A 26,066-nucleotide genomic window follows, 5' to 3' on the forward strand; every position below is an offset into this window, starting at 1 on the left:
TCATAATTCAAGTAGGTCCCACCGAGATTTGAACTCGGATCGCTGGATTCAGAGTCCAGAGTGCTAACCATTACACCAAGGAACCCTCCCATACATGAGTCATTTTTCCATTGAGACAAAAGAGAGCGCATTAGTGCAGGGGCATTTCTTACATTGATGAAACGATATCTCTGTTGAATGCTCATAGTGTAAAGAGCTATAATGTGATTTGATTCTGTTCAGATACATTCTCCATAACAGTGTTAAATATGCAAACGTTTATCAGGATAGGCAAGTTATATCATAATGATCATCTTTGACTGTGTCATATTAAAACATTTTACATTTCCAAACTAATACACCCATTTCTTTGTCTCTCACATGGGCTGCGCCAAAGTGCAATGATTGGCACGTTGGACTTTGCATGCAAAGGTACCAGTCCAAATCTTGGGGGTACTATTTTATTACTTTTGACCTTTTCCATTTCTGTCATCTTTGTTTATTCATAGCTCAAATCCAACACCAGTAGGTTGAAAGAGACAATTATTGATTCCTTTCAAAACGTCCATCAGCTTGAACAAGTTACAGAAATACAAACATTATAATACGTTTACATCACATTCCTACACAAAATAGTGTGACATTAAGAAATCCTATCCTGTTTTTCTGAAATGCATTTCAGAGGCCTGATTCCCAGCATCCCTTTTTGAAGCTTTCTGCGCTATTGATAAGGCGAATTTAGCACATTTTGAAAGAGAAGTGTTCTTAAATCAAACCTAGAGAACCACAATGACAGTATCATTCAGATAGTACAAATGTTTTTTGTATATTAGTATGGAAATTGTGAAATAAAACGTTTTTCATGCTGATTTTCAACAGTCGATCTGCAATCGTGAAACATAAGCTTTTGCTTGGAGGCCTCACAGGTACTGATCTAATTTTCTGTTTTAAGATTATTCACAAATCATATGATATGCTTTGTATAAATCAACTATATTGTTAGATCAAAATTGAGTAAAAAGTGACTATCTCAATTTCATGACATATAGAAGAGTAAGGAGAAGAAGCTCATGTTTCAAATGTGGAGAGGCAACAACTTTTCATTATTTTCACCTCTACTAATTATATGCATTTTTATAATGTATGTGTTTATGTTGTCCTATAAATATACAGAGACATATAGCAAGATATAGGGAGATACATACGTGTAAAGTGGATATGTACAAGTTTATAAGTAAATGAGATGTTTTTCCAATTAATAATTCTAAGAACTGAATGGAAAAGAAAATCGTAAAGTTTAGATAAGTCCCACTGTGATTTGTACTCAGATCCCGGTTTTCAGAGTCTAGAGTGCTAAGCATGATACCATCAAACCACCTGTACCAGGTTGAGCTTTTCATTTTGAGAGAAGAGATTGCATTCACGGGGGAATCTTATATTTTATTGCAAAACCGTATCTCACATAAAAAGTACTGTTCAACAGAGTGATAGCGTTACTTGAGTCCTCTGGGCAACATCCTTCCCTAACATAGTTCAATATGCAAAAGTTGAACAGAATAGAAAAGTAATAACATTCTGTTGGTCTTTGACTGTAGAACATTAAAAACTTTGAAATGTTCACATTGCTGCAGCAATTTGCTCCCTTGTCACATGGGAGGTTCCATGGTGTAATGGTTAGCACTTTGGACTTTGAATCCAAGGATCCGAGTTCAAATCTCGGTGAGACCACTTTCATGACTGTTGATCAAATCTTTTTCTGTCAAGTGTATTCATAAATATCACAAATCTAACACGGGTAGAGTGAAACATTAATTTATTGATTGTATTCTGAAAGTCTATTCGATGTGAGCAAATGATAGAACTTTTAGAAAACATGGAAATTAAATGGCTCAAAATAATGAGACATTTTGCGAGCTGACTCTGTTTTCTCAAACTCATCACAGGGGGCTGATGCAAGATATTACTTTCTTAAATCTTACTGTTATTGATAAGGGGAAGATGGAACTTTTTAATTGGAAATCCTTCATTAAAACAAAACTTGAGGAATCAAATTGTGTATTATGGGGACAGAAGATATGACGTTTTGAATAACAATCGTGAAATTCAGACACACATATATTTACACTCTGATTTTCTAAAGTAAATCCATAACCATAAAGTAAAATCTTTCGAAAGACGTGTCAAAGGTAATAATCTGAATTTCTCTTTCAAAGAAATTCACAATTAAATGCACTGTGTAAGTCAAGCATGTTGTCATATAAGAAATCAGCAAAAATTAACTATCTCATTACTGGTCATATAGATGAGAGAGGAAATGAACCTAACGTTTAAATTGTGGATGGGAAACTACAGTTTTTAGTTTTCAGCTTCAATACATATGTTTATGAATAATTGATTTCTTTATATAGTCTTATCGCTATCTAGACGGATATAGCTATGTATACATAGATGCATACTTATACGTTGATTAGTATCAGTATAAAACATTGACGTTATGTTTTTCCAAGACCAAATTCTAAGAAATTGGTGAAATAGTAAATCTCATAATTCAAGTAGGTCCCACCGAGATTTGAACTCGGATCGCTGGATTCAGAGTCCAGAGTGCTAACCATTACACCAAGGAACCCTCCCATACATGAGTCATTTTTCCATTGAGACAAAAGAGAGCGCATTAGTGCAGGGGCATTTCTTACATTGATGAAACGATATCTCTGTTGAATGCTCATAGTGTAAAGAGCTATAATGTGATTTGATTCTGTTCAGATACATTCTCCATAACAGTGTTAAATATGCAAACGTTTATCAGGATAGGCAAGTTATATCATAATGATCATCTTTGACTGTGTCATATTAAAACATTTTACATTTCCAAACTAATACACCCATTTCTTTGTCTCTCACATGGGCTGCGCCAAAGAGCAATGATTGGCACGTTGGACTTTGCATGCAAAGGTACCAGTCCAAATCTTGGGGGTACTATTTTATTACTTTTGACCTTTTCCATTTCTGTCATCTTTGTTTATTCATAGCTCAAATCCAACACCAGTAGGTTGAAAGAGACAATTATTGATTCCTTTCAAAACGTCCATCAGCTTGAACAAGTTACAGAAATACAAACATTATAATACGTTTACATCACATTCCTACACAAAATAGTGTGACATTAAGAAATCCTATCCTGTTTTTCTGAAATGCATTTCAGAGGCCTGATTCCCAGCATCCCTTTTTGAAGCTTTCTGCGCTATTGATAAGGCGAATTTAGCACATTTTGAAAGAGAAGTGTTCTTAAATCAAACCTAGAGAACCACAATGACAGTATCATTCAGATAGTACAAATGTTTTTTGTATATTAGTATGGAAATTGTGAAATAAAACGTTTTTCATGCTGATTTTCAACAGTCGATCTGCAATCGTGAAACATAAGCTTTTGCTTGGAGGCCTCACAGGTACTGATCTAATTTTCTGTTTTAAGATTATTCACAAATCATATGATATGCTTTGTATAAATCAACTATATTGTTAGATCAAAATTGAGTAAAAAGTGACTATCTCAATTTCATGACATATAGAAGAGTAAGGAGAAGAAGCTCATGTTTCAAATGTGGAGAGGCAACAACTTTTCATTATTTTCACCTCTACTAATTATATGCATTTTTATAATGTATGTGTTTATGTTGTCCTATAAATATACAGAGACATATAGCAAGATATAGGGAGATACATACGTGTAAAGTGGATATGTACAAGTTTATAAGTAAATGAGATGTTTTTCCAATTAATAATTCTAAGAACTGAATGGAAAAGAAAATCGTAAAGTTTAGATAAGTCCCACTGTGATTTGTACTCAGATCCCGGTTTTCAGAGTCTAGAGTGCTAAGCATGATACCATCAAACCACCTGTACCAGGTTGAGCTTTTCATTTTGAGAGAAGAGATTGCATTCACGGGGGAATCTTATATTTTATTGCAAAACCGTATCTCACATAAAAAGTACTGTTCAACAGAGTGATAGCGTTACTTGAGTCCTCTGGGCAACATCCTTCCCTAACATAGTTCAATATGCAAAAGTTGAACAGAATAGAAAAGTAATAACATTCTGTTGGTCTTTGACTGTAGAACATTAAAAACTTTGAAATGTTCACATTGCTGCAGCAATTTGCTCCCTTGTCACATGGGAGGTTCCATGGTGTAATGGTTAGCACTTTGGACTTTGAATCCAAGGATCCGAGTTCAAATCTCGGTGAGACCACTTTCATGACTGTTGATCAAATCTTTTTCTGTCAAGTGTATTCATAAATATCACAAATCTAACACGGGTAGAGTGAAACATTAATTTATTGATTGTATTCTGAAAGTCTATTCGATGTGAGCAAATGATAGAACTTTTAGAAAACATGGAAATTAAATGGCTCAAAATAATGAGACATTTTGCGAGCTGACTCTGTTTTCTCAAACTCATCACAGGGGGCTGATGCAAGATATTACTTTCTTAAATCTTACTGTTATTGATAAGGGGAAGATGGAACTTTTTAATTGGAAATCCTTCATTAAAACAAAACTTGAGGAATCAAATTGTGTATTATGGGGACAGAAGATATGACGTTTTGAATAACAATCGTGAAATTCAGACACACATATATTTACACTCTGATTTTCTAAAGTAAATCCATAACCATAAAGTAAAATCTTTCGAAAGACGTGTCAAAGGTAATAATCTGAATTTCTCTTTCAAAGAAATTCACAATTAAATGCACTGTGTAAGTCAAGCATGTTGTCATATAAGAAATCAGCAAAAATTAACTATCTCATTACTGGTCATATAGATGAGAGAGGAAATGAACCTAACGTTTAAATTGTGGATGGGAAACTACAGTTTTTAGTTTTCAGCTTCAATACATATGTTTATGAATAATTGATTTCTTTATATAGTCTTATCGCTATCTAGACGGATATAGCTATGTATACATAGATGCATACTTATACGTTGATTAGTATCAGTATAAAACATTGACGTTATGTTTTTCCAAGACCAAATTCTAAGAAATTGGTGAAATAGTAAATCTCATAATTCAAGTAGGTCCCACCGAGATTTGAACTCGGATCGCTGGATTCAGAGTCCAGAGTGCTAACCATTACACCAAGGAACCCTCCCATACATGAGTCATTTTTCCATTGAGACAAAAGAGAGCGCATTAGTGCAGGGGCATTTCTTACATTGATGAAACGATATCTCTGTTGAATGCTCATAGTGTAAAGAGCTATAATGTGATTTGATTCTGTTCAGATACATTCTCCATAACAGTGTTAAATATGCAAACGTTTATCAGGATAGGCAAGTTATATCATAATGATCATCTTTGACTGTGTCATATTAAAACATTTTACATTTCCAAACTAATACACCCATTTCTTTGTCTCTCACATGGGCTGCGCCAAAGAGCAATGATTGGCACGTTGGACTTTGCATGCAAAGGTACCAGTCCAAATCTTGGGGGTACTATTTTATTACTTTTGACCTTTTCCATTTCTGTCATCTTTGTTTATTCATAGCTCAAATCCAACACCAGTAGGTTGAAAGAGACAATTATTGATTCCTTTCAAAACGTCCATCAGCTTGAACAAGTTACAGAAATACAAACATTATAATACGTTTACATCACATTCCTACACAAAATAGTGTGACATTAAGAAATCCTATCCTGTTTTTCTGAAATGCATTTCAGAGGCCTGATTCCCAGCATCCCTTTTTGAAGCTTTCTGCGCTATTGATAAGGCGAATTTAGCACATTTTGAAAGAGAAGTGTTCTTAAATCAAACCTAGAGAACCACAATGACAGTATCATTCAGATAGTACAAATGTTTTTTGTATATTAGTATGGAAATTGTGAAATAAAACGTTTTTCATGCTGATTTTCAACAGTCGATCTGCAATCGTGAAACATAAGCTTTTGCTTGGAGGCCTCACAGGTACTGATCTAATTTTCTGTTTTAAGATTATTCACAAATCATATGATATGCTTTGTATAAATCAACTATATTGTTAGATCAAAATTGAGTAAAAAGTGACTATCTCAATTTCATGACATATAGAAGAGTAAGGAGAAGAAGCTCATGTTTCAAATGTGGAGAGGCAACAACTTTTCATTATTTTCACCTCTACTAATTATATGCATTTTTATAATGTATGTGTTTATGTTGTCCTATAAATATACAGAGACATATAGCAAGATATAGGGAGATACATACGTGTAAAGTGGATATGTACAAGTTTATAAGTAAATGAGATGTTTTTCCAATTAATAATTCTAAGAACTGAATGGAAAAGAAAATCGTAAAGTTTAGATAAGTCCCACTGTGATTTGTACTCAGATCCCGGTTTTCAGAGTCTAGAGTGCTAAGCATGATACCATCAAACCACCTGTACCAGGTTGAGCTTTTCATTTTGAGAGAAGAGATTGCATTCACGGGGGAATCTTATATTTTATTGCAAAACCGTATCTCACATAAAAAGTACTGTTCAACAGAGTGATAGCGTTACTTGAGTCCTCTGGGCAACATCCTTCCCTAACATAGTTCAATATGCAAAAGTTGAACAGAATAGAAAAGTAATAACATTCTGTTGGTCTTTGACTGTAGAACATTAAAAACTTTGAAATGTTCACATTGCTGCAGCAATTTGCTCCCTTGTCACATGGGAGGTTCCATGGTGTAATGGTTAGCACTTTGGACTTTGAATCCAAGGATCCGAGTTCAAATCTCGGTGAGACCACTTTCATGACTGTTGATCAAATCTTTTTCTGTCAAGTGTATTCATAAATATCACAAATCTAACACGGGTAGAGTGAAACATTAATTTATTGATTGTATTCTGAAAGTCTATTCGATGTGAGCAAATGATAGAACTTTTAGAAAACATGGAAATTAAATGGCTCAAAATAATGAGACATTTTGCGAGCTGACTCTGTTTTCTCAAACTCATCACAGGGGGCTGATGCAAGATATTACTTTCTTAAATCTTACTGTTATTGATAAGGGGAAGATGGAACTTTTTAATTGGAAATCCTTCATTAAAACAAAACTTGAGGAATCAAATTGTGTATTATGGGGACAGAAGATATGACGTTTTGAATAACAATCGTGAAATTCAGACACACATATATTTACACTCTGATTTTCTAAAGTAAATCCATAACCATAAAGTAAAATCTTTCGAAAGACGTGTCAAAGGTAATAATCTGAATTTCTCTTTCAAAGAAATTCACAATTAAATGCACTGTGTAAGTCAAGCATGTTGTCATATAAGAAATCAGCAAAAATTAACTATCTCATTACTGGTCATATAGATGAGAGAGGAAATGAACCTAACGTTTAAATTGTGGATGGGAAACTACAGTTTTTAGTTTTCAGCTTCAATACATATGTTTATGAATAATTGATTTCTTTATATAGTCTTATCGCTATCTAGACGGATATAGCTATGTATACATAGATGCATACTTATACGTTGATTAGTATCAGTATAAAACATTGACGTTATGTTTTTCCAAGACCAAATTCTAAGAAATTGGTGAAATAGTAAATCTCATAATTCAAGTAGGTCCCACCGAGATTTGAACTCGGATCGCTGGATTCAGAGTCCAGAGTGCTAACCATTACACCAAGGAACCCTCCCATACATGAGTCATTTTTCCATTGAGACAAAAGAGAGCGCATTAGTGCAGGGGCATTTCTTACATTGATGAAACGATATCTCTGTTGAATGCTCATAGTGTAAAGAGCTATAATGTGATTTGATTCTGTTCAGATACATTCTCCATAACAGTGTTAAATATGCAAACGTTTATCAGGATAGGCAAGTTATATCATAATGATCATCTTTGACTGTGTCATATTAAAACATTTTACATTTCCAAACTAATACACCCATTTCTTTGTCTCTCACATGGGCTGCGCCAAAGAGCAATGATTGGCACGTTGGACTTTGCATGCAAAGGTACCAGTCCAAATCTTGGGGGTACTATTTTATTACTTTTGACCTTTTCCATTTCTGTCATCTTTGTTTATTCATAGCTCAAATCCAACACCAGTAGGTTGAAAGAGACAATTATTGATTCCTTTCAAAACGTCCATCAGCTTGAACAAGTTACAGAAATACAAACATTATAATACGTTTACATCACATTCCTACACAAAATAGTGTGACATTAAGAAATCCTATCCTGTTTTTCTGAAATGCATTTCAGAGGCCTGATTCCCAGCATCCCTTTTTGAAGCTTTCTGCGCTATTGATAAGGCGAATTTAGCACATTTTGAAAGAGAAGTGTTCTTAAATCAAACCTAGAGAACCACAATGACAGTATCATTCAGATAGTACAAATGTTTTTTGTATATTAGTATGGAAATTGTGAAATAAAACGTTTTTCATGCTGATTTTCAACAGTCGATCTGCAATCGTGAAACATAAGCTTTTGCTTGGAGGCCTCACAGGTACTGATCTAATTTTCTGTTTTAAGATTATTCACAAATCATATGATATGCTTTGTATAAATCAACTATATTGTTAGATCAAAATTGAGTAAAAAGTGACTATCTCAATTTCATGACATATAGAAGAGTAAGGAGAAGAAGCTCATGTTTCAAATGTGGAGAGGCAACAACTTTTCATTATTTTCACCTCTACTAATTATATGCATTTTTATAATGTATGTGTTTATGTTGTCCTATAAATATACAGAGACATATAGCAAGATATAGGGAGATACATACGTGTAAAGTGGATATGTACAAGTTTATAAGTAAATGAGATGTTTTTCCAATTAATAATTCTAAGAACTGAATGGAAAAGAAAATCGTAAAGTTTAGATAAGTCCCACTGTGATTTGTACTCAGATCCCGGTTTTCAGAGTCTAGAGTGCTAAGCATGATACCATCAAACCACCTGTACCAGGTTGAGCTTTTCATTTTGAGAGAAGAGATTGCATTCACGGGGGAATCTTATATTTTATTGCAAAACCGTATCTCACATAAAAAGTACTGTTCAACAGAGTGATAGCGTTACTTGAGTCCTCTGGGCAACATCCTTCCCTAACATAGTTCAATATGCAAAAGTTGAACAGAATAGAAAAGTAATAACATTCTGTTGGTCTTTGACTGTAGAACATTAAAAACTTTGAAATGTTCACATTGCTGCAGCAATTTGCTCCCTTGTCACATGGGAGGTTCCATGGTGTAATGGTTAGCACTTTGGACTTTGAATCCAAGGATCCGAGTTCAAATCTCGGTGAGACCACTTTCATGACTGTTGATCAAATCTTTTTCTGTCAAGTGTATTCATAAATATCACAAATCTAACACGGGTAGAGTGAAACATTAATTTATTGATTGTATTCTGAAAGTCTATTCGATGTGAGCAAATGATAGAACTTTTAGAAAACATGGAAATTAAATGGCTCAAAATAATGAGACATTTTGCGAGCTGACTCTGTTTTCTCAAACTCATCACAGGGGGCTGATGCAAGATATTACTTTCTTAAATCTTACTGTTATTGATAAGGGGAAGATGGAACTTTTTAATTGGAAATCCTTCATTAAAACAAAACTTGAGGAATCAAATTGTGTATTATGGGGACAGAAGATATGACGTTTTGAATAACAATCGTGAAATTCAGACACACATATATTTACACTCTGATTTTCTAAAGTAAATCCATAACCATAAAGTAAAATCTTTCGAAAGACGTGTCAAAGGTAATAATCTGAATTTCTCTTTCAAAGAAATTCACAATTAAATGCACTGTGTAAGTCAAGCATGTTGTCATATAAGAAATCAGCAAAAATTAACTATCTCATTACTGGTCATATAGATGAGAGAGGAAATGAACCTAACGTTTAAATTGTGGATGGGAAACTACAGTTTTTAGTTTTCAGCTTCAATACATATGTTTATGAATAATTGATTTCTTTATATAGTCTTATCGCTATCTAGACGGATATAGCTATGTATACATAGATGCATACTTATACGTTGATTAGTATCAGTATAAAACATTGACGTTATGTTTTTCCAAGACCAAATTCTAAGAAATTGGTGAAATAGTAAATCTCATAATTCAAGTAGGTCCCACCGAGATTTGAACTCGGATCGCTGGATTCAGAGTCCAGAGTGCTAACCATTACACCAAGGAACCCTCCCATACATGAGTCATTTTTCCATTGAGACAAAAGAGAGCGCATTAGTGCAGGGGCATTTCTTACATTGATGAAACGATATCTCTGTTGAATGCTCATAGTGTAAAGAGCTATAATGTGATTTGATTCTGTTCAGATACATTCTCCATAACAGTGTTAAATATGCAAACGTTTATCAGGATAGGCAAGTTATATCATAATGATCATCTTTGACTGTGTCATATTAAAACATTTTACATTTCCAAACTAATACACCCATTTCTTTGTCTCTCACATGGGCTGCGCCAAAGAGCAATGATTGGCACGTTGGACTTTGCATGCAAAGGTACCAGTCCAAATCTTGGGGGTACTATTTTATTACTTTTGACCTTTTCCATTTCTGTCATCTTTGTTTATTCATAGCTCAAATCCAACACCAGTAGGTTGAAAGAGACAATTATTGATTCCTTTCAAAACGTCCATCAGCTTGAACAAGTTACAGAAATACAAACATTATAATACGTTTACATCACATTCCTACACAAAATAGTGTGACATTAAGAAATCCTATCCTGTTTTTCTGAAATGCATTTCAGAGGCCTGATTCCCAGCATCCCTTTTTGAAGCTTTCTGCGCTATTGATAAGGCGAATTTAGCACATTTTGAAAGAGAAGTGTTCTTAAATCAAACCTAGAGAACCACAATGACAGTATCATTCAGATAGTACAAATGTTTTTTGTATATTAGTATGGAAATTGTGAAATAAAACGTTTTTCATGCTGATTTTCAACAGTCGATCTGCAATCGTGAAACATAAGCTTTTGCTTGGAGGCCTCACAGGTACTGATCTAATTTTCTGTTTTAAGATTATTCACAAATCATATGATATGCTTTGTATAAATCAACTATATTGTTAGATCAAAATTGAGTAAAAAGTGACTATCTCAATTTCATGACATATAGAAGAGTAAGGAGAAGAAGCTCATGTTTCAAATGTGGAGAGGCAACAACTTTTCATTATTTTCACCTCTACTAATTATATGCATTTTTATAATGTATGTGTTTATGTTGTCCTATAAATATACAGAGACATATAGCAAGATATAGGGAGATACATACGTGTAAAGTGGATATGTACAAGTTTATAAGTAAATGAGATGTTTTTCCAATTAATAATTCTAAGAACTGAATGGAAAAGAAAATCGTAAAGTTTAGATAAGTCCCACTGTGATTTGTACTCAGATCCCGGTTTTCAGAGTCTAGAGTGCTAAGCATGATACCATCAAACCACCTGTACCAGGTTGAGCTTTTCATTTTGAGAGAAGAGATTGCATTCACGGGGGAATCTTATATTTTATTGCAAAACCGTATCTCACATAAAAAGTACTGTTCAACAGAGTGATAGCGTTACTTGAGTCCTCTGGGCAACATCCTTCCCTAACATAGTTCAATATGCAAAAGTTGAACAGAATAGAAAAGTAATAACATTCTGTTGGTCTTTGACTGTAGAACATTAAAAACTTTGAAATGTTCACATTGCTGCAGCAATTTGCTCCCTTGTCACATGGGAGGTTCCATGGTGTAATGGTTAGCACTTTGAATCCAAGGATCCGAGTTCAAATCTCGGTGAGACCACTTTCATGACTGTTGATCAAATCTTTTTCTGTCAAGTGTATTCATAAATATCACAAATCTAACACGGGTAGAGTGAAACATTAATTTATTGATTGTATTCTGAAAGTCTATTCGATGTGAGCAAATGATAGAACTTTTAGAAAACATGGAAATTAAATGGCTCAAAATAATGAGACATTTTGCGAGCTGACTCTGTTTTCTCAAACTCATCACAGGGGGCTGATGCAAGATATTACTTTCTTAAATCTTACTGTTATTGATAAGGGGAAGATGGAACTTTTTAATTGGAAATCCTTCATTAAAACAAAACTTGAGGAATCAAATTGTGTATTATGGGGACAGAAGATATGACGTTTTGAATAACAATCGTGAAATTCAGACACACATATATTTACACTCTGATTTTCTAAAGTAAATCCATAACCATAAAGTAAAATCTTTCGAAAGACGTGTCAAAGGTAATAATCTGAATTTCTCTTTCAAAGAAATTCACAATTAAATGCACTGTGTAAGTCAAGCATGTTGTCATATAAGAAATCAGCAAAAATTAACTATCTCATTACTGGTCATATAGATGAGAGAGGAAATGAACCTAACGTTTAAATTGTGGATGGGAAACTACAGTTTTTAGTTTTCAGCTTCAATACATATGTTTATGAATAATTGATTTCTTTATATAGTCTTATCGCTATCTAGACGGATATAGCTATGTATACATAGATGCATACTTATACGTTGATTAGTATCAGTATAAAACATTGACGTTATGTTTTTCCAAGACCAAATTCTAAGAAATTGGTGAAATAGTAAATCTCATAATTCAAGTAGGTCCCACCGAGATTTGAACTCGGATCGCTGGATTCAGAGTCCAGAGTGCTAACCATTACACCAAGGAACCCTCCCATACATGAGTCATTTTTCCATTGAGACAAAAGAGAGCGCATTAGTGCAGGGGCATTTCTTACATTGATGAAACGATATCTCTGTTGAATGCTCATAGTGTAAAGAGCTATAATGTGATTTGATTCTGTTCAGATACATTCTCCATAACAGTGTTAAATATGCAAACGTTTATCAGGATAGGCAAGTTATATCATAATGATCATCTTTGACTGTGTCATATTAAAACATTTTACATTTCCAAACTAATACACCCATTTCTTTGTCTCTCACATGGGCTGCGCCAAAGAGCAATGATTGGCACGTTGGACTTTGCATGCAAAGGTACCAGTCCAAATCTTGGGGGTACTATTTTATTACTTTTGACCTTTTCCATTTCTGTCATCTTTGTTTATTCATAGCTCAAATCCAACACCAGTAGGTTGAAAGAGACAATTATTGATTCCTTTCAAAACGTCCATCAGCTTGAACAAGTTACAGAAATACAAACATTATAATACGTTTACATCACATTCCTACACAAAATAGTGTGACATTAAGAAATCCTATCCTGTTTTTCTGAAATGCATTTCAGAGGCCTGATTCCCAGCATCCCTTTTTGAAGCTTTCTGCGCTATTGATAAGGCGAATTTAGCACATTTTGAAAGAGAAGTGTTCTTAAATCAAACCTAGAGAACCACAATGACGGTATCATTCAGATAGTACAGATGTTTTTTGTATATTAGTATGGAAATTGTGAAATAAAACGTTTTTCATGCTGATTTTCAACAGTCGATCTGCAATCGTGAAACATAAGCTTTTGCTTGGAGGCCTCACAGGTACTGATCTAATTTTCTGTTTTAAGATTATTCACAAATCATATGATATGCTTTGTATAAATCAACTATATTGTTAGATCAAAATTGAGTAAAAAGTGACTATCTCAATTTCATGACATATAGAAGAGTAAGGAGAAGAAGCTCATGTTTCAAATGTGGAGAGGCAACAACTTTTCATTGTTTTCACCTCTACTAATTATATGCATTTTTATAATGTATGTGTTTATGTTGTCCTATAAATATACAGAGACATATAGCAAGATATAGGGAGATACATACGTGTAAAGTGGATATGTACAAGTTTATAAGTAAATGAGATGTTTTTCCAATTAATAATTCTAAGAACTGAATGGAAAAGAAAATCGTAAAGTTTAGATAAGTCCCACTGTGATTTGTACTCAGATCCCGGTTTTCAGAGTCTAGAGTGCTAAGCATGATACCATCAAACCACCTGTACCAGGTTGAGCTTTTAATTTTGAGAGAAGAGATTGCATTCACGGGGGAATCTTATATTTTATTGCAAAACCGTATCTCACATAAAAAGTACTGTTCAACAGAGTGATAGCGTTACTTGAGTCCTCTGGGCAACATCCTTCCCTAACATAGTTCAATATGCAAAAGTTGAACAGAATAGAAAAGTAATAACATTCTGTTGGTCTTTGACTGTAGAACATTAAAAACTTTGAAATGTTCACATTGCTGCAGCAATTTGCTCCCTTGTCACATGGGAGGTTCCATGGTGTAATGGTTAGCACTTTGAATCCAAGGATCCGAGTTCAAATCTCGGTGAGACCACTTTCATGACTGTTGATCAAATCTTTTTCTGTCAAGTGTATTCATAAATATCACAAATCTAACACGGGTAGAGTGAAACATTAATTTATTGATTGTATTCTGAAAGTCTATTCGATGTGAGCAAATGATAGAACTTTTAGAAAACATGGAAATTAAATGGCTCAAAATAATGAGACATTTTGCGAGCTGACTCTGTTTTCTCAAACTCATCACAGGGGGCTGATGCAAGATATTACTTTCTTAAATCTTACTGTTATTGATAAGGGGAAGATGGAACTTTTTAATTGGAAATCCTTCATTAAAACAAAACTTGAGGAATCAAATTGTGTATTATGGGGACAGAAGATATGACGTTTTGAATAACAATCGTGAAATTCAGACACACATATATTTACACTCTGATTTTCTAAAGTAAATCCATAACCATAAAGTAAAATCTTTCGAAAGACGTGTCAAAGGTAATAATCTGAATTTCTCTTTCAAAGAAATTCACAATTAAATGCACTGTGTAAGTCAAGCATGTTGTCATATAAGAAATCAGCAAAAATTAACTATCTCATTACTGGTCATATAGATGAGAGAGGAAATGAACCTAACGTTTAAATTGTGGATGGGAAACTACAGTTTTTAGTTTTCAGCTTCAATACATATGTTTATGAATAATTGATTTCTTTATATAGTCTTATCGCTATCTAGACGGATATAGCTATGTATACATAGATGCATACTTATACGTTGATTAGTATCAGTATAAAACATTGACGTTATGTTTTTCCAAGACCAAATTCTAAGAAATTGGTGAAATAGTAAATCTCATAATTCAAGTAGGTCCCACCGAGATTTGAACTCGGATCGCTGGATTCAGAGTCCAGAGTGCTAACCATTACACCAAGGAACCCTCCCATACATGAGTCATTTTTCCATTGAGACAAAAGAGAGCGCATTAGTGCAGGGGCATTTCTTACATTGATGAAACGATATCTCTGTTGAATGCTCATAGTGTAAAGAGCTATAATGTGATTTGATTCTGTTCAGATACATTCTCCATAACAGTGTTAAATATGCAAACGTTTATCAGGATAGGCAAGTTATATCATAATGATCATCTTTGACTGTGTCATATTAAAACATTTTACATTTCCAAACTAATACACCCATTTCTTTGTCTCTCACATGGGCTGCGCCAAAGAGCAATGATTGGCACGTTGGACTTTGCATGCAAAGGTACCAGTCCAAATCTTGGGGGTACTATTTTATTACTTTTGACCTTTTCCATTTCTGTCATCTTTGTTTATTCATAGCTCAAATCCAACACCAGTAGGTTGAAAGAGACAATTATTGATTCCTTTCAAAACGTCCATCAGCTTGAACAAGTTACAGAAATACAAACATTATAATACGTTTACATCACATTCCTACACAAAATAGTGTGACATTAAGAAATCCTATCCTGTTTTTCTGAAATGCATTTCAGAGGCCTGATTCCCAGCATCCCTTTTTGAAGCTTTCTGCGCTATTGATAAGGCGAATTTAGCACATTTTGAAAGAGAAGTGTTCTTAAATCAAACCTAGAGAACCACAATGACGGTATCATTCAGATAGTACAGATGTTTTTTGTATATTAGTATGGAAATTGTGAAATAAAACGTTTTTCATGCTGATTTTCAACAGTCGATCTGCAATCGTGAAACATAAGCTTTTGCTTGGAGGCCTCACAGGTACTGATCTAATTTTCTGTTTTAAGATTATTCACAAATCATATGATATGCTTTGTATAAATCAACTATATTGTTAGATCAAAATTGAGTAAAAAGTGACTATCTCAATTTCATGACATATAGAAGAGTAAGGAGAAGAAGCTCATGTTTCAAATGTGGAGAGGCAACAACTTTTCATTGTTTTCACCTCTACTAATTATATGCATTTTTATAATGTATGTGTTTATGTTGTCCTATAAATATACAGAGACATATAGCAAGATATAGGGAGATACATACGTGTAAAGTGGATATGTACAAGTTTATAAGTAAATGAGATGTTTTTCCAATTAATAATTCTAAGAACTGAATGGAAAAGAAAATCGTAAAGTTTAGATAAGTCCCACTGTGATTTGTACTCAGATCCCGGTTTTCAGAGTCTAGAGTGCTAAGCATGATACCATCAAACCACCTGTACCAGGTTGAGCTTTTCATTTTGAGAGAAGAGATTGCATTCACGGGGGAATCTTATATTTTATTGCAAAACCGTATCTCACATAAAAAGTACTGTTCAACAGAGTGATAGCGTTACTTGAGTCCTCTGGGCAACATCCTTCCCTAACATAGTTCAATATGCAAAAGTTGAACAGAATAGAAAAGTAATAACATTCTGTTGGTCTTTGACTGTAGAACATTAAAAACTTTGAAATGTTCACATTGCTGCAGCAATTTGCTCCCTTGTCACATGGGAGGTTCCATGGTGTAATGGTTAGCACTTTGGACTTTGAATCCAAGGATCCGAGTTCAAATCTCGGTGAGACCACTTTCATGACTGTTGATCAAATCTTTTTCTGTCAAGTGTATTCATAAATATCACAAATCTAACACGGGTAGAGTGAAACATTAATTTATTGATTGTATTCTGAAAGTCTATTCGATGTGAGCAAATGATAGAACTTTTAGAAAACATGGAAATTAAATGGCTCAAAATAATGAGACATTTTGCGAGCTGACTCTGTTTTCTCAAACTCATCACAGGGGGCTGATGCAAGATATTACTTTCTTAAATCTTACTGTTATTGATAAGGGGAAGATGGAACTTTTTAATTGGAAATCCTTCATTAAAACAAAACTTGAGGAATCAAATTGTGTATTATGGGGACAGAAGATATGACGTTTTGAATAACAATCGTGAAATTCAGACACACATATATTTACACTCTGATTTTCTAAAGTAAATCCATAACCATAAAGTAAAATCTTTTGAAAGACGTGTCAAAGGTAATAATCTGAATTTCTCTTTCAAAGAAATTCACAATTAAATGCACTGTGTAAGTCAAGCATGTTGTCATATAAGAAATCAGCAAAAATTAACTATCTCATTACTGGTCATATAGATGAGAGAGGAAATGAACCTAACGTTTAAATTGTGGATGGGAAACTACAGTTTTTAGTTTTCAGCTTCAATACATATGTTTATGAATAATTGATTTCTTTATATAGTCTTATCGCTATCTAGACGGATATAGCTATGTATACATAGATGCATACTTATACGTTGATTAGTATCAGTATAAAACATTGACGTTATGTTTTTCCAAGACCAAATTCTAAGAAATTGGTGAAATAGTAAATCTCATAATTCAAGTAGGTCCCACCGAGATTTGAACTCGGATCGCTGGATTCAGAGTCCAGAGTGCTAACCATTACACCAAGGAACCCTCCCATACATGAGTCATTTTTCCATTGAGACAAAAGAGAGCGCATTAGTGCAGGGGCATTTCTTACATTGATGAAACGATATCTCTGTTGAATGCTCATAGTGTAAAGAGCTATAATGTGATTTGATTCTGTTCAGATACATTCTCCATAACAGTGTTAAATATGCAAACGTTTATCAGGATAGGCAAGTTATATCATAATGATCATCTTTGACTGTGTCATATTAAAACATTTTACATTTCCAAACTAATACACCCATTTCTTTGTCTCTCACATGGGCTGCGCCAAAGTGCAATGATTGGCACGTTGGACTTTGCATGCAAAGGTACCAGTCCAAATCTTGGGGGTACTATTTTATTACTTTTGACCTTTTCCATTTCTGTCATCTTTGTTTATTCATAGCTCAAATCCAACACCAGTAGGTTGAAAGAGACAATTATTGATTCCTTTCAAAACGTCCATCAGCTTGAACAAGTTACAGAAATACAAACATTATAATACGTTTACATCACATTCCTACACAAAATAGTGTGACATTAAGAAATCCTATCCTGTTTTTCTGAAATGCATTTCAGAGGCCTGATTCCCAGCATCCCTTTTTGAAGCTTTCTGCGCTATTGATAAGGCGAATTTAGCACATTTTGAAAGAGAAGTGTTCTTAAATCAAACCTAGAGAACCACAATGACAGTATCATTCAGATAGTACAAATGTTTTTTGTATATTAGTATGGAAATTGTGAAATAAAACGTTTTTCATGCTGATTTTCAACAGTCGATCTGCAATCGTGAAACATAAGCTTTTGCTTGGAGGCCTCACAGGTACTGATCTAATTTTCTGTTTTAAGATTATTCACAAATCATATGATATGCTTTGTATAAATCAACTATATTGTTAGATCAAAATTGAGTAAAAAGTGACTATCTCAATTTCATGACATATAGAAGAGTAAGGAGAAGAAGCTCATGTTTCAAATGTGGAGAGGCAACAACTTTTCATTATTTTCACCTCTACTAATTATATGCATTTTTATAATGTATGTGTTTATGTTGTCCTATAAATATACAGAGACATATAGCAAGATATAGGGAGATACATACGTGTAAAGTGGATATGTACAAGTTTATAAGTAAATGAGATGTTTTTCCAATTAATAATTCTAAGAACTGAATGGAAAAGAAAATCGTAAAGTTTAGATAAGTCCCACTGTGATTTGTACTCAGATCCCGGTTTTCAGAGTCTAGAGTGCTAAGCATGATACCATCAAACCACCTGTACCAGGTTGAGCTTTTCATTTTGAGAGAAGAGATTGCATTCACGGGGGAATCTTATATTTTATTGCAAAACCGTATCTCACATAAAAAGTACTGTTCAACAGAGTGATAGCGTTACTTGAGTCCTCTGGGCAACATCCTTCCCTAACATAGTTCAATATGCAAAAGTTGAACAGAATAGAAAAGTAATAACATTCTGTTGGTCTTTGACTGTAGAACATTAAAAACTTTGAAATGTTCACATTGCTGCAGCAATTTGCTCCCTTGTCACATGGGAGGTTCCATGGTGTAATGGTTAGCACTTTGGACTTTGAATCCAAGGATCCGAGTTCAAATCTCGGTGAGACCACTTTCATGACTGTTGATCAAATCTTTTTCTGTCAAGTGTATTCATAAATATCACAAATCTAACACGGGTAGAGTGAAACATTAATTTATTGATTGTATTCTGAAAGTCTATTCGATGTGAGCAAATGATAGAACTTTTAGAAAACATGGAAATTAAATGGCTCAAAATAATGAGACATTTTGCGAGCTGACTCTGTTTTCTCAAACTCATCACAGGGGGCTGATGCAAGATATTACTTTCTTAAATCTTACTGTTATTGATAAGGGGAAGATGGAACTTTTTAATTGGAAATCCTTCATTAAAACAAAACTTGAGGAATCAAATTGTGTATTATGGGGACAGAAGATATGACGTTTTGAATAACAATCGTGAAATTCAGACACACATATATTTACACTCTGATTTTCTAAAGTAAATCCATAACCATAAAGTAAAATCTTTCGAAAGACGTGTCAAAGGTAATAATCTGAATTTCTCTTTCAAAGAAATTCACAATTAAATGCACTGTGTAAGTCAAGCATGTTGTCATATAAGAAATCAGCAAAAATTAACTATCTCATTACTGGTCATATAGATGAGAGAGGAAATGAACCTAACGTTTAAATTGTGGATGGGAAACTACAGTTTTTAGTTTTCAGCTTCAATACATATGTTTATGAATAATTGATTTCTTTATATAGTCTTATCGCTATCTAGACGGATATAGCTATGTATACATAGATGCATACTTATACGTTGATTAGTATCAGTATAAAACATTGACGTTATGTTTTTCCAAGACCAAATTCTAAGAAATTGGTGAAATAGTAAATCTCATAATTCAAGTAGGTCCCACCGAGATTTGAACTCGGATCGCTGGATTCAGAGTCCAGAGTGCTAACCATTACACCAAGGAACCCTCCCATACATGAGTCATTTTTCCATTGAGACAAAAGAGAGCGCATTAGTGCAGGGGCATTTCTTACATTGATGAAACGATATCTCTGTTGAATGCTCATAGTGTAAAGAGCTATAATGTGATTTGATTCTGTTCAGATACATTCTCCATAACAGTGTTAAATATGCAAACGTTTATCAGGATAGGCAAGTTATATCATAATGATCATCTTTGACTGTGTCATATTAAAACATTTTACATTTCCAAACTAATACACCCATTTCTTTGTCTCTCACATGGGCTGCGCCAAAGAGCAATGATTGGCACGTTGGACTTTGCATGCAAAGGTACCAGTCCAAATCTTGGGGGTACTATTTTATTACTTTTGACCTTTTCCATTTCTGTCATCTTTGTTTATTCATAGCTCAAATCCAACACCAGAAGGTTGAAAGAGACAATTATTGATTCCTTTCAAAACGTCCATCAGCTTGAACAAGTTACAGAAATACAAACATTATAATACGTTTACATCACATTCCTACACAAAATAGTGTGACATTAAGAAATCCTATCCTGTTTTTCTGAAATGCATTTCAGAGGCCTGATTCCCAGCATCCCTTTTTGAAGCTTTCTGCGCTATTGATAAGGCGAATTTAGCACATTTTGAAAGAGAAGTGTTCTTAAATCAAACCTAGAGAACCACAATGACAGTATCATTCAGATAGTACAAATGTTTTTTGTATATTAGTATGGAAATTGTGAAATAAAACGTTTTTCATGCTGATTTTCAACAGTCGATCTGCAATCGTGAAACATAAGCTTTTGCTTGGAGGCCTCACAGGTACTGATCTAATTTTCTGTTTTAAGATTATTCACAAATCATATGATATGCTTTGTATAAATCAACTATATTGTTAGATCAAAATTGAGTAAAAAGTGACTATCTCAATTTCATGACATATAGAAGAGTAAGGAGAAGAAGCTCATGTTTCAAATGTGGAGAGGCAACAACTTTTCATTATTTTCACCTCTACTAATTATATGCATTTTTATAATGTATGTGTTTATGTTGTCCTATAAATATACAGAGACATATAGCAAGATATAGGGAGATACATACGTGTAAAGTGGATATGTACAAGTTTATAAGTAAATGAGATGTTTTTCCAATTAATAATTCTAAGAACTGAATGGAAAAGAAAATCGTAAAGTTTAGATAAGTCCCACTGTGATTTGTACTCAGATCCCGGTTTTCAGAGTCTAGAGTGCTAAGCATGATACCATCAAACCACCTGTACCAGGTTGAGCTTTTCATTTTGAGAGAAGAGATTGCATTCACGGGGGAATCTTATATTTTATTGCAAAACCGTATCTCACATAAAAAGTACTGTTCAACAGAGTGATAGCGTTACTTGAGTCCTCTGGGCAACATCCTTCCCTAACATAGTTCAATATGCAAAAGTTGAACAGAATAGAAAAGTAATAACATTCTGTTGGTCTTTGACTGTAGAACATTAAAAACTTTGAAATGTTCACATTGCTGCAGCAATTTGCTCCCTTGTCACATGGGAGGTTCCATGGTGTAATGGTTAGCACTTTGGACTTTGAATCCAAGGATCCGAGTTCAAATCTCGGTGAGACCACTTTCATGACTGTTGATCAAATCTTTTTCTGTCAAGTGTATTCATAAATATCACAAATCTAACACGGGTAGAGTGAAACATTAATTTATTGATTGTATTCTGAAAGTCTATTCGATGTGAGCAAATGATAGAACTTTTAGAAAACATGGAAATTAAATGGCTCAAAATAATGAGACATTTTGCGAGCTGACTCTGTTTTCTCAAACTCATCACAGGGGGCTGATGCAAGATATTACTTTCTTAAATCTTACTGTTATTGATAAGGGGAAGATGGAACTTTTTAATTGGAAATCCTTCATTAAAACAAAACTTGAGGAATCAAATTGTGTATTATGGGGACAGAAGATATGACGTTTTGAATAACAATCGTGAAATTCAGACACACATATATTTACACTCTGATTTTCTAAAGTAAATCCATAACCATAAAGTAAAATCTTTCGAAAGACGTGTCAAAGGTAATAATCTGAATTTCTCTTTCAAAGAAATTCACAATTAAATGCACTGTGTAAGTCAAGCATGTTGTCATATAAGAAATCAGCAAAAATTAACTATCTCATTACTGGTCATATAGATGAGAGAGGAAATGAACCTAACGTTTAAATTGTGGATGGGAAACTACAGTTTTTAGTTTTCAGCTTCAATACATATGTTTATGAATAATTGATTTCTTTATATAGTCTTATCGCTATCTAGACGGATATAGCTATGTATACATAGATGCATACTTATACGTTGATTAGTATCAGTATAAAACATTGACGTTATGTTTTTCCAAGACCAAATTCTAAGAAATTGGTGAAATAGTAAATCTCATAATTCAAGTAGGTCCCACCGAGATTTGAACTCGGATCGCTGGATTCAGAGTCCAGAGTGCTAACCATTACACCAAGGAACCCTCCCATACATGAGTCATTTTTCCATTGAGACAAAAGAGAGCGCATTAGTGCAGGGGCATTTCTTACATTGATGAAACGATATCTCTGTTGAATGCTCATAGTGTAAAGAGCTATAATGTGATTTGATTCTGTTCAGATACATTCTCCATAACAGTGTTAAATATGCAAACGTTTATCAGGATAGGCAAGTTATATCATAATGATCATCTTTGACTGTGTCATATTAAAACATTTTACATTTCCAAACTAATACACCCATTTCTTTGTCTCTCACATGGGCTGCGCCAAAGAGCAATGATTGGCACGTTGGACTTTGCATGCAAAGGTACCAGTCCAAATTTTGGGGGTACTATTTTATTACTTTTGACCTTTTCCATTTCTGTCATCTTTGTTTATTCATAGCTCAAATCCAACACCAGTAGGTTGAAAGAGACAATTATTGATTCCTTTCAAAACGTTCATCAGCTTGAACAAGTTACAGAAATACAAACATTATAATACGTTTACATCACATTCCTACACAAAATAGTGTGACATTAAGAAATCCTATCCTGTTTTTCTGAAATGCATTTCAGAGGCCTGATTCCCAGCATCCCTTTTTGAAGCTTTCTGCGCTATTGATAAGGCGAATTTAGCACATTTTGAAAGAGAAGTGTTCTTAAATCAAACCTAGAGAACCACAATGACAGTATCATTCAGATAGTACAAATGTTTTTTGTATATTAGTATGGAAATTGTGAAATAAAACGTTTTTCATGCTGATTTTCAACAGTCGATCTGCAATCGTGAAACATAAGCTTTTGCTTGGAGGCCTCACAGGTACTGATCTAATTTTCTGTTTTAAGATTATTCACAAATCATATGATATGCTTTGTATAAATCAACTATATTGTTAGATCAAAATTGAGTAAAAAGTGACTATCTCAATTTCATGACATATAGAAGAGTAAGGAGAAGAAGCTCATGTTTCAAATGTGGAGAGGCAACAACTTTTCATTATTTTCACCTCTACTAATTATATGCATTTTTATAATGTATGTGTGTATGTTGTCCTATAAATATACAGAGACATATAGCAAGATATAGGGAGATACATACGTGTAAAGTGGATATGTACAAGTTTATAAGTAAATGAGATGTTTTTCCAATTAATAATTCTAAGAACTGAATGGAAAAGAAAATCGTAAAGTTTAGATAAGTCCCACTGTGATTTGTACTCAGATCCCGGTTTTCAGAGTCTAGAGTGCTAAGCATGATACCATCAAACCACCTGTACCAGGTTGAGCTTTTCATTTTGAGAGAAGAGATTGCATTCACGGGGGAATCTTATATTTTATTGCAAAACCGTATCTCACATAAAAAGTACTGTTCAACAGAGTGATAGCGTTACTTGAGTCCTCTGGGCAACATCCTTCCCTAACATAGTTCAATATGCAAAAGTTGAACAGAATAGAAAAGTAATAACATTCTGTTGGTCTTTGACTGTAGAACATTAAAAACTTTGAAATGTTCACATTGCTGCAGCAATTTGCTCCCTTGTCACATGGGAGGTTCCATGGTGTAATGGTTAGCACTTTGGACTTTGAATCCAAGGATCCGAGTTCAAATCTCGGTGAGACCACTTTCATGACTGTTGATCAAATCTTTTTCTGTCAAGTGTATTCATAAATATCACAAATCTAACACGGGTAGAGTGAAACATTAATTTATTGATTGTATTCTGAAAGTCTATTCGATGTGAGCAAATGATAGAACTTTTAGAAAACATGGAAATTAAATGGCTCAAAATAATGAGACATTTTGCGAGCTGACTCTGTTTTCTCAAACTCATCACAGGGGGCTGATGCAAGATATTACTTTCTTAAATCTTACTGTTATTGATAAGGGGAAGATGGAACTTTTTAATTGGAAATCCTTCATTAAAACAAAACTTGAGGAATCAAATTGTGTATTATGGGGACAGAAGATATGACGTTTTGAATAACAATCGTGAAATTCAGACACACATATATTTACACTCTGATTTTCTAAAGTAAATCCATAACCATAAAGTAAAATCTTTCGAAAGACGTGTCAAAGGTAATAATCTGAATTTCTCTTTCAAAGAAATTCACAATTAAATGCACTGTGTAAGTCAAGCATGTTGTCATATAAGAAATCAGCAAAAATTAACTATCTCATTACTGGTCATATAGATGAGAGAGGAAATGAACCTAACGTTTAAATTGTGGATGGGAAACTACAGTTTTTAGTTTTCAGCTTCAATACATATGTTTATGAATAATTGATTTCTTTATATAGTCTTATCGCTATCTAGACGGATATAGCTATGTATACATAGATGCATACTTATACGTTGATTAGTATCAGTATAAAACATTGACGTTATGTTTTTCCAAGACCAAATTCTAAGAAATTGGTGAAATAGTAAATCTCATAATTCAAGTAGGTCCCACCGAGATTTGAACTCGGATCGCTGGATTCAGAGTCCAGAGTGCTAACCATTACACCAAGGAACCCTCCCATACATGAGTCATTTTTCCATTGAGACAAAAGAGAGCGCATTAGTGCAGGGGCATTTCTTACATTGATGAAACGATATCTCTGTTGAATGCTCATAGTGTAAAGAGCTATAATGTGATTTGATTCTGTTCAGATACATTCTCCATAACAGTGTTAAATATGCAAACGTTTATCAGGATAGGCAAGTTATATCATAATGATCATCTTTGACTGTGTCATATTAAAACATTTTACATTTCCAAACTAATACACCCATTTCTTTGTCTCTCACATGGGCTGCGCCAAAGAGCAATGATTGGCACGTTGGACTTTGCATGCAAAGGTACCAGTCCAAATTTTGGGGGTACTATTTTATTACTTTTGACCTTTTCCATTTCTGTCATCTTTGTTTATTCATAGCTCAAATCCAACACCAGTAGGTTGAAAGAGACAATTATTGATTCCTTTCAAAACGTTCATCAGCTTGAACAAGTTACAGAAATACAAACATTATAATACGTTTACATCACATTCCTACACAAAATAGTGTGACATTAAGAAATCCTATCCTGTTTTTCTGAAATGCATTTCAGAGGCCTGATTCCCAGCATCCCTTTTTGAAGCTTTCTGCGCTATTGATAAGGCGAATTTAGCACATTTTGAAAGAGAAGTGTTCTTAAATCAAACCTAGAGAACCACAATGACAGTATCATTCAGATAGTACAAATGTTTTTTGTATATTAGTATGGAAATTGTGAAATAAAACGTTTTTCATGCTGATTTTCAACAGTCGATCTGCAATCGTGAAACAT

The 26,066-nt window shown here is 33.9% G+C and overlaps 19 non-coding genes across 19 annotated transcripts; 8 read left to right on the forward strand and 11 right to left on the reverse strand.

The window, feature by feature from the left end:
* Nucleotides 1-13: 13 nt before the first annotated feature.
* TRNAQ-CUG (transfer RNA glutamine (anticodon CUG)) lies at nucleotides 14-85 on the reverse strand. The gene has a single exon. It is a non-coding gene; the product is annotated as a tRNA-Gln (tRNA).
* A 1,550-nt stretch (nucleotides 86-1,635) lies between these two features.
* TRNAQ-UUG (transfer RNA glutamine (anticodon UUG)) lies at nucleotides 1,636-1,707 on the forward strand. Its single transcript has one exon. It is a non-coding gene; the product is annotated as a tRNA-Gln (tRNA).
* An 826-nt stretch (nucleotides 1,708-2,533) lies between these two features.
* Nucleotides 2,534-2,605, reverse strand: TRNAQ-CUG (transfer RNA glutamine (anticodon CUG)). Its single transcript has one exon. It is a non-coding gene; the product is annotated as a tRNA-Gln (tRNA).
* A 1,550-nt stretch (nucleotides 2,606-4,155) lies between these two features.
* TRNAQ-UUG (transfer RNA glutamine (anticodon UUG)) lies at nucleotides 4,156-4,227 on the forward strand. Its single transcript has one exon. It is a non-coding gene; the product is annotated as a tRNA-Gln (tRNA).
* An 826-nt stretch (nucleotides 4,228-5,053) lies between these two features.
* Nucleotides 5,054-5,125, reverse strand: TRNAQ-CUG (transfer RNA glutamine (anticodon CUG)). The gene has a single exon. It is a non-coding gene; the product is annotated as a tRNA-Gln (tRNA).
* A 1,550-nt stretch (nucleotides 5,126-6,675) lies between these two features.
* On the forward strand, nucleotides 6,676-6,747 carry TRNAQ-UUG (transfer RNA glutamine (anticodon UUG)). The gene has a single exon. It is a non-coding gene; the product is annotated as a tRNA-Gln (tRNA).
* An 826-nt stretch (nucleotides 6,748-7,573) lies between these two features.
* TRNAQ-CUG (transfer RNA glutamine (anticodon CUG)) lies at nucleotides 7,574-7,645 on the reverse strand. The gene has a single exon. It is a non-coding gene; the product is annotated as a tRNA-Gln (tRNA).
* Nucleotides 7,646-9,195: 1,550 nt separating this feature from the next.
* On the forward strand, nucleotides 9,196-9,267 carry TRNAQ-UUG (transfer RNA glutamine (anticodon UUG)). Its single transcript has one exon. It is a non-coding gene; the product is annotated as a tRNA-Gln (tRNA).
* An 826-nt stretch (nucleotides 9,268-10,093) lies between these two features.
* TRNAQ-CUG (transfer RNA glutamine (anticodon CUG)) lies at nucleotides 10,094-10,165 on the reverse strand. The gene has a single exon. It is a non-coding gene; the product is annotated as a tRNA-Gln (tRNA).
* A 2,441-nt stretch (nucleotides 10,166-12,606) lies between these two features.
* On the reverse strand, nucleotides 12,607-12,678 carry TRNAQ-CUG (transfer RNA glutamine (anticodon CUG)). The gene has a single exon. It is a non-coding gene; the product is annotated as a tRNA-Gln (tRNA).
* Nucleotides 12,679-15,119: 2,441 nt separating this feature from the next.
* TRNAQ-CUG (transfer RNA glutamine (anticodon CUG)) lies at nucleotides 15,120-15,191 on the reverse strand. Its single transcript has one exon. It is a non-coding gene; the product is annotated as a tRNA-Gln (tRNA).
* A 1,550-nt stretch (nucleotides 15,192-16,741) lies between these two features.
* TRNAQ-UUG (transfer RNA glutamine (anticodon UUG)) lies at nucleotides 16,742-16,813 on the forward strand. Its single transcript has one exon. It is a non-coding gene; the product is annotated as a tRNA-Gln (tRNA).
* Nucleotides 16,814-17,639: 826 nt separating this feature from the next.
* TRNAQ-CUG (transfer RNA glutamine (anticodon CUG)) lies at nucleotides 17,640-17,711 on the reverse strand. The gene has a single exon. It is a non-coding gene; the product is annotated as a tRNA-Gln (tRNA).
* A 1,550-nt stretch (nucleotides 17,712-19,261) lies between these two features.
* Nucleotides 19,262-19,333, forward strand: TRNAQ-UUG (transfer RNA glutamine (anticodon UUG)). Its single transcript has one exon. It is a non-coding gene; the product is annotated as a tRNA-Gln (tRNA).
* Nucleotides 19,334-20,159: 826 nt separating this feature from the next.
* On the reverse strand, nucleotides 20,160-20,231 carry TRNAQ-CUG (transfer RNA glutamine (anticodon CUG)). The gene has a single exon. It is a non-coding gene; the product is annotated as a tRNA-Gln (tRNA).
* Nucleotides 20,232-21,781: 1,550 nt separating this feature from the next.
* TRNAQ-UUG (transfer RNA glutamine (anticodon UUG)) lies at nucleotides 21,782-21,853 on the forward strand. The gene has a single exon. It is a non-coding gene; the product is annotated as a tRNA-Gln (tRNA).
* Nucleotides 21,854-22,679: 826 nt separating this feature from the next.
* TRNAQ-CUG (transfer RNA glutamine (anticodon CUG)) lies at nucleotides 22,680-22,751 on the reverse strand. Its single transcript has one exon. It is a non-coding gene; the product is annotated as a tRNA-Gln (tRNA).
* A 1,550-nt stretch (nucleotides 22,752-24,301) lies between these two features.
* Nucleotides 24,302-24,373, forward strand: TRNAQ-UUG (transfer RNA glutamine (anticodon UUG)). The gene has a single exon. It is a non-coding gene; the product is annotated as a tRNA-Gln (tRNA).
* Nucleotides 24,374-25,199: 826 nt separating this feature from the next.
* On the reverse strand, nucleotides 25,200-25,271 carry TRNAQ-CUG (transfer RNA glutamine (anticodon CUG)). The gene has a single exon. It is a non-coding gene; the product is annotated as a tRNA-Gln (tRNA).
* Between the last annotated feature and the right edge of the window lie 795 nt (nucleotides 25,272-26,066).

The sequence above is a fragment of the Lissotriton helveticus genome, chromosome 4_1 (genome assembly GCF_964261635.1).
Source record: "Lissotriton helveticus chromosome 4_1, aLisHel1.1, whole genome shotgun sequence".
Classification (NCBI taxonomy): domain Eukaryota; kingdom Metazoa; phylum Chordata; class Amphibia; order Caudata; family Salamandridae; genus Lissotriton; species Lissotriton helveticus.